Genomic DNA, 8,765 nt, shown 5'->3' on the forward strand with positions numbered 1-8,765 from the left:
TATGTGTCCTACCTCAGAAATATAACAAAGCCTGGCAGTGATGGTGATAGTCGATTGAAACTCAGCATGTACTTCATTTAAATTTCCGCATTTTGGGAGAACATTGGTAACACAGAGGGGCTCTCTGCTGCAATGACGGTGGTCATGGAGCCAATTAGCTGTACAGACCGGATTCATGTCTCCCTTAGCGTGCCTCCCCTTATTCCATTAAAATGCACAATCACTGCAATGCGCGTCGTGTTACTTTTTAGAATTCTCTTGTGTTCCGTGACACGCTATGCTCTGATCTTGATTTTTGTTATTTTCGTGGATTGCGTGACTCCTCTAACAGGGACACATGCTGTTACTGGCTTCTTTGCGGAATGCAAGGGAGCAATTGAGAAAATAGCTACTTTTATCATCAACAGATCGGTTCCAATGCTTCCGTGTCATGGGGCGATGTGACATTCTGACAGAGCAATCCCCGATCCATGTTGACTCACTTGTCACTTTGAATTAATCCCTTCCTGGTTGCGCGTCGAGGTCCAGCGCCCTAATAAATGTCATTCTGCCGATGTCTCCGCTAGTACAGAAATGCATTTCATACATGTACAGATTTACAGATTAATAAGTTTCATATGAGTACATATGACTGCAATCACTCAGTCTGATAGTTTGTGCCAGGTGGCAAACTAAAGCATCCAGGAAGCTGGAAGCTTGCACATGTTATAAATGGATAGTAAAACTAACAACAGTTCTAATAATGACCTGACACTGACTAATGGGACTCACGGAGTTGGCTTGTAAAGTGACCTGCTGTCCAATCATGGAACTTCCAGGTCAAACACAACCCTGGGGCAGCTGACAAACATCTTTTCAACATAGGGTTAAATGAAACAGAGCTCTGAGGCGACGGGATTCCTTCGTTAGGAAATTGTACAACTGAGCAGTTTAGTTAGCAAGCACTGTTGTGCTCACAAGCCATTGATAGAGCCGTAAAAAAAAGCTCTCCGAAAAATATATAAATAAACGATCTGCCAGCTCAGCAACACTGGCTCCCAGTGGATCTGTCAGCGATGGCAGTATTTGTCTACAGTAAAACCTTTTGCTTTTTATTTTCACTTTGTTTTGAGCACTTTAATTTGCTTCATGTCCCACGGGGATTTTGAACTGTACTTTGCCTGACCGCATGGTTTGAAATCCCAGGCTTCCGACGTTTCTGTTGTCACAGACCCATCAGCGTGATTGTAGGGAAACGAAGTCCGGCCATGTGTTTAATATTAAACATAATCAGTTCAAATTTTCTTGACAGAGACTGGGTGCTTAAATTTGATAAATAGTCAGGCATTTGTTATTCTTTGCTTTCTGAGAAAATGAAAATTAAACACCTCTAAGGCAGATATGATTTTTATTTATTTATGCACGCTGCCAGATACGTGGATTGATCATCTATATGTCACATGAAAATGACAGGGTTTACTTTATCGGAAAGAGCACAAATCGTGTTTACACTGACTAAGCTGTATGGGAGGGGGAGTCTGGTTTTCACTCTTTATTGGAAAAGAACATATAAAGTAAGTGGAATCAATGATTCAGTCCTGAATCTTTATTTTATGGTTCCCCCCTGGCATAAAGCTTCACTTTCCCTCTCATAGGAGCCATACCAGTGAGGTAACATTCATTTAAAATGTGTTCATGTACAACTCCGCGTTACTGCCCTCACAAATCATTCCGCCTTTAATTATTTGCATTTGAATGCATTTTTTTTGTCAAAAACTTCCATTCTCTGTCTGTCAGACAAAAATATTAAGCATGGGCGTTTGTTTGGTTTTGTTCATTATAGTCATTTAAGCATCCCTGCACGTCACTGGTGGCCTACATTTCAGAAAGACCATAAAAAGCTTTACAATATCATAAAATGTTTTTTCATTTGCTGTGCACATCTCCCCCTCTATTTTTCTCAGTCTGTGTCAGGGCTCCGAGTGCTGTTTTCGGATCCGGTTGAGAGAGTGAAGAAGTACACCTGCTCATTCTATCAGGTGAAAAATTACTACACTTAGACTGACTGTACCTCACAATAACAGCAGCCTGACAAACTACAACTAGGTCATGACAACACTGTGGAAAATTATTATAATATATACATTATAATTTTAAGAATTTTAAAGGTTTAATATTAATCATTTTTAAGACTAATACAATGTTGTGGCACTTCATTTATCAAACACCGTCCTGGAGACAAGTGTCCCACTGTGCACCAGAATAATCACTTAAAATTAAAGGTTTAATGGTTCTAAACTTCTGATGAAGGAGTTTATGCTGAGCACTGTAATGTGTGATACCAGACAATCTGTCTACTGCGGGTTTCTGAAAACATATCTTTGCCAGCTTTGCACACTGGATGCTTTTTTCCATTTTTTTTATCATACCATGGGGGGTATGAAAGTGTTAATGCTATTAGACTCTGTTTTACCTAATAGACATCAATAACAGTACGGCTTGATATACTTCATACACTTGCCATCGATTCCGCAGTCATAATGGGTGTCTGTTAATCATCATAATTGTTCCAGCAATGATGAGAGATGAAATAAAACACACTTTGTCAAATTTGTGCAGAGTGAAATTAATTGAATTTTTAAAATAAAGTTTGTAAGACAGAAAGGTGAGCAGCTAATCTTGTGCTTGCAGGCTAAGGATGTGTCATAATTCAGCGGCCACAGGCGACAGCCATTGCGTTTACCTCAGTATCTTAATTGATTTAAAGTAATTTTAGGTTTCGCCCCTCCATATATTCTCCAGCTTATTAAGTGTACTGTTAAACTTAAAATACCGCAGTTATTAAATGGCGGCCATGTCGATTCTTTTTACAAAGATTAGACTTCGGTACCAGCACTGGCAATTTATCAACCGAGAAAAATTCACTTAGTAATAGTAAGTTTGTGGTGCCGTGGTCAATATTGAGGATGGCAAAGTGAATGTTTTATCCCCCTCTTTATATGCGGGTCGTGCAGAACCACCGAGTAAAGAGTCTCCAGGTTTCTCCCAGTTACTTCTATGTGTCCTTAGGAAATTCAGCTCCTCGAGATTCTTCACTAAATCGTGATACATATAATTAGGATTGAAAATGAGCATTTACCGGTAACGGAAAGATAACTTTTTTCCTAAGACTGCTGGGAATATATATATATATACTATATACCATACATATATTACATATCAAGAAAATAGTTTTTTTTAATCCAGCTGACATTGTTAACATTCTGCAAAACATTTTAACATTCTGCCCACACTTTATGTAGTCTGTTAATCTTTATGTGATATTTTCAAACCAGCTTTTTGACTGCCATACATTATTACTATTATAGTAATAACCACAGCAGTGACGATTGTACTGCTTCTTATCATAATTGTTGTTGCGAGCGCTGCCTCTGCTGCTACCTAATGCCAGATCGTAATCAGCTTTGGCTGACGTGATTTTGAGTGGTGCGACATGTAAGGGGCTATCAGTGCTACAGGGACAGAATCGCATAACATCCAGCTGCCTCTCTGTGAGGATGCACTGACTGTCAGTCTGCAGTTTTGCTCCTCGGATGGTTGGAACAATAAGGAGAAGACCTTGTCGTCCATATGCTAAAACAGGCTAGACCACAAGTGTCTGTGCCATACAATGCCCCCGTCCCCCACTGACAAGGTGACATAAGAAAGCACGTCCCCCCAGGCAGATGGGGGGAGCTAATGTGGCCTACACTCGCCTCCAGCTGTACGATTCCTGGCCTCCAGGACCCCCAGGTGCAGCAGTTGCTATGACAGCATTGTGTTTCTTGGGCCTGTGACTTGAGCTTTTTGTGGGCCAGCTTTTAATTCTTGCCTGTTCAGGTCCCTAGGCTCCCCCCCCCCTCCCTGTCACTCCTCAGTCTCTACACCAGGGTATCCTCAGGGCCCAAGCGATGACATCATTCCTCCTCCTCACTTCTGCGACACCGCTGATGCAATCCTCTAATTATCCATACTTTTACTAAAAAACGTTTGTTAACTTACAGTCCAGACTCATTGTATCATAAACAGGGTTGCCAACATGCACGTATCTGGCGTGACACTCATGCTTTCAGACTCTCACGCAGGAAATCTATATTATTTCATTACAGACCTAAAATTAGCTACATCAAAAGCTTTGTTTGCTGACTTGCTTCGAATTCAAAATCTCACGCCAGTTAGCTGCCCAGTGTTAGCAACCCTGCACAAATGTCTTGGTACAAAACACGTATTTTAATAAACTTAGTTGAAAATATAATACAGAGAAATGCTACCCTATCATAACCATAGACAAATTCTAACATAACGTTTAATTATACATTTAAAATGATAAAAAAAACAGAATTTGTCACAAAATACCTGCCACCATAAAACAAAATTCAAACAAAACCTGAAATCTGTTTTTCAGACACATCATTTTAATATACGTATTATTTTCTGAAATGTTGGAACAACAGTTTTCACGCTATACTGGTATGCCATCTGGTGGAATAAATCGACATTACATTTACATTGATAGCCGTTTTAAAAAGGGATTTTACTTTAATGGATATGTCTTATATATGAAAAAATATTTTTATATATTTGAATATCTGGTACGAAATTCTAAGTATGAAATAGGAATTTACTTTTTGATTTGTAAAAATATATATTAAATGTAAAATAAAGTTCCAGTTTATAAAGATTAATCTGCATTGCTGTAAGTGTAATGCATAAAATGAAAACGTTTAAGCAAAGACTTTTAACATTTCATTTTTATCTTTTTGGTAGCTAAAATAAATATCATAATGAGGCTGTTAAAAATATAAGCAAATGTAGTGATAAATTTAAAAAATGGAGATAAATGCTCGGGAAGCGTAGATATTTCATAGACTAGTAGTTATGACTAGTAATTATGTATTTCCTTTCCTTCAGCAAAAACCTATTATTATATATGTACACTGTATCTTGAATATATTTACAGTAAAATATGGCTAATTAAAATTCCATTTTCTTCTTTCTCCTAAAAATGTACAGCTCCCAATGGAAACTGATCTACTTGTATTTACCGAGAACATACGGAATTTTTATTATGAAAATAAAGAGAGATCGTTTTTAATTTAGCAGACTTTCCTGTCTTATTGCAGCTCATGACTGTGTTCACGGGCTACGCCTGCGTTAACATTTATTTGTTTAGAAAGGGCCCATCATTTATAACCAGCAGTGTCTGTCAAGCAGATGGCGATATTGAAGCACGCCAAACAGGCTGCGTGTTTATTTGAAATAGGGCATGCACTGCGACGGAGAAATATCCCGAAGGCCATGTGTTCCTCACGACACTGATTACGGATGCTTTAGGCAATGAGCCCCAGCTTTGACAAGATGCAGAAGTCGGCAGTGCCTTTTTCAGTCTGGGGCAGTCGTGCTTACTTTTAGGGGTTCACGTGTAGGTTAGGCCAGGCTGGAAAGTATGGTCTAATGCTTAATTCCGACGTTTTCATAAACCCTGCGTGGCAAGGACCGTGATATGATAAAACTTATTACATCCTGACGCATACACACACGGGCGCGCGCGCGCGTGATATAATGCATGTATATCGTTATATTATTAAATATAAGTTGGTAGAAAAAGTCCGCGGAGCTAAAGCAATATTAAATGTTGCAGAAATACAGTTCATATGCTTTCTACTACGATAAAAACATCGTAGTGTTCATAAAGCACGTTCTATATTTTCAGTAATCAGTTTAAGGAATATAATGCTTTTAAAAAAGAAATATTATTTATAAGATGAATTTCAAGTTGTAAATGTAGACACATAAAGTATGTGCCGTTGAATCGTGCTTGATTTTCAGGCTATTGCACTTCCCATCAGCACACCCCCCCCCCCCCCCCCCCACACACAGACAGACACACACACACACACACGCACACACACACACACACACACACACACAGATTCGATTGCTTAGTTGGGCGATGACATCATTTTCTTTCTAGCCAATAAACTGAATGACCATCTGTCAATGTCACATAATAGACCAATCCTGTGGAGCCATGGGACTTCGGTTCTGTCCAATAGTGTAAAGGCAGTGTTTGGCATACGCTTATAAATACCAAAGAAGCGACACGCCTGAGTTAAGTCTGAGAAGCACACTAGGAAGGTTTGATGCTTATTGTGAGCTGCTAATTCGTTCCAGATAAGGCACATGTATGCCGTCATAAAACTGAAATCGTGTTGAAATAAACTAACTTAAAAATCATAATTATTTATGGTACTTAAATGCATCTGACTCACACTGGTCAGTAGTTGGCGCTGCTTTTAAAGCTCCCCTGGGGTTTTGGTGAATGTCTGCAGTACACATTTTCAAGCGCGTCTTAGAATATTTCACACTAGTGTGACGCCTGTTAACTCCAAGAAAGGGGAAAACTTCGAAAAAGAGTGAAACTGATTAAGTTCAGTTAATGTCAGAATTCAACGATTTAATTAAAGAATTATTTTTATTCACGTAGTTAATTATATTCACAAAAACTTAAAAAACGGCTTGTCATACCTTCACATTTACTGCACCATCGCAACTATTCTATTTGTAAGGAAAATTGCTGAACTTTTTTTACAAATGGCCTCTTTCCTCTTCCCATTCCCAAAGATTGGCATAGAAGAATAACGACAAAAGCACTCAGTTGCACTGTAAATATTTTATGTTGTGTACAATATAAAACACAGTGGCAGTACCTTCATTTCATAAACAATCCATCCGTTCGGTATTTGCAGAGACTTGGGCAGTTAGTATCGCTGTAACCCGGCCATGGACCAAAATATTTTATATCTATTTTCCCATCTGCACAGTGTTAATGCATGCTAACAGTTACTTTGGAGTATTATCGTTAAAGAACCATCATTGAAATGGCAGCTCAATGCATGAGCATACACGTAGGTCGTAGGTCACCCCAGATAAGGCACGTGCTGGAGGTGGGGGCGTGGCTGGGGGGGTGTCCCAGTACCTGCCCATTCATGTGAACGTGTGCGTGAGCTTTAAAGGTACTGAGTGAACCTTTTTTAACATTTTGAGCACCTACCCCTCAAAACCTACCCCTGCACTACCCTGGCACAGAATATGGGGATATGGATAAAGCGGCATTTGCCGTGAAAAGGGGGCAGGAAAGTCAATTACACATTCATTCACACATGAAATGCTTTTTAGAGGTACAATTTTACAGTATTTATAAATATTTCATATATAATATATTAGACCCAAATTAAAACTGACGATGGTGCCACCGACTCCCTAGAACCAGTTTAATCTGCAGTCGATTTTTAGACACCGTGATATCCCTAATGTTGACGCTAGGGGGCGTAAAGGAACCATAATTAATTATATCTTGCATATGTTTCAGAACCACATTGAAGAAATAGATAAATAGCATTATCATTAACATTTCCACACACATACTTAAATATTACCCTTAATGATGGGTTTAATTCGACAATTCCTAAAAAAATGGCATTTATTCAATTATTGGCAATTTTTCTTTTGAAATCAGATGGTGATTTGGAAAATACCGTTATGTAATAAGTTAGGGAGGCACGCAGTTTCGGCTGGAAAACTGGGGAAGTTGTGCCAGGCGAGGGGGTCATTGCGTCCCGACTGAAGACATTTTTTCCCGGGCATATTACGTAAATATAGGCCTATTGCTGGTGAACTATATAGTGTACATGTATTTTTTCTGAATGTTAAGTTAGTCTTTGGGTTATTAAGGTATTGACAAGGTATTAACAAAGAATTTGCTGCGTAATAATATGATGCTGTTAATCAAAACATTTTCCCTTTATTAAACGTCATCGTGAACATGTTAGCTAAACACCTTTCCCATACACGTAGGACGTATTTAGGGGTATTAATTTGGGTGTTGACGTAGATGCTTAGAAAAATTCATACTCGTGTGTCATTTAAAACAATTAATACATTCTCCTCAGTGACATTTTTGTTTTTTGTCTTTTTTCTCTTTCCCTCTCAAACAGTGGTTGGGTGGACAGTGTATAATGTTATTTCTTTTGGAAGTGCTCATTGAAAACTTATTGCAACTAATAAATCACAGCGAGGTCAGATCAATACGTATTTATTTCAAAGCAAGACACATTATGAACTGACGTATTTTTCAAATTATATACAATTATATTTGTACTTGTACTTATTACGATCATGAAGGTCCCTGTACTGCCATCCTGTCGAGGGTATTCGCCTCACTTGCGTCTTTTGCTGCCTCGAAGATGTTCCAGGATCACCGCTATTCTGTACTGGATAAGCGGTATAGAGTTTCACTAGAAATATAATTTCTGTTTATGAGTTGTTATACGTCATAATTGTATGTGTTTTCGGTGGCACGCATTATGGGAAAACTGTAACTCAGACATATTAACTTCTTTACAGTACGCCCTGTTCTGAAATGGATTTCTCAGTTTAAAGTCACCGCCGTGCTACTAAAATGCTATGTTAAATGCCGGTATCTCGTACGTCTATTGCTTATGCCTTGACTATTTGAATTACGTTTGCAATGCGTATTTACGTTTCCCCGCCTCGTATCCGTGGACATTATTGTGATTACAGTGTAAATGAAATGTTTTTTGCTTCCCTTGACCATTTAATTCATCCATATTTTGATGCTACAATATCCTAAAAATATTTCGAATGCATTTTCTTGATACTATTGTAGTCGTTTTTATTTAAGATGTTTTATTCATGTTTGAAAATCAACTAACGTTAGTAGCGCA

This window comes from Brienomyrus brachyistius, chromosome 5, assembly GCF_023856365.1.
Source record: "Brienomyrus brachyistius isolate T26 chromosome 5, BBRACH_0.4, whole genome shotgun sequence".
In the NCBI taxonomy this organism is placed as follows: Eukaryota; Metazoa; Chordata; class Actinopteri; order Osteoglossiformes; family Mormyridae; genus Brienomyrus; species Brienomyrus brachyistius.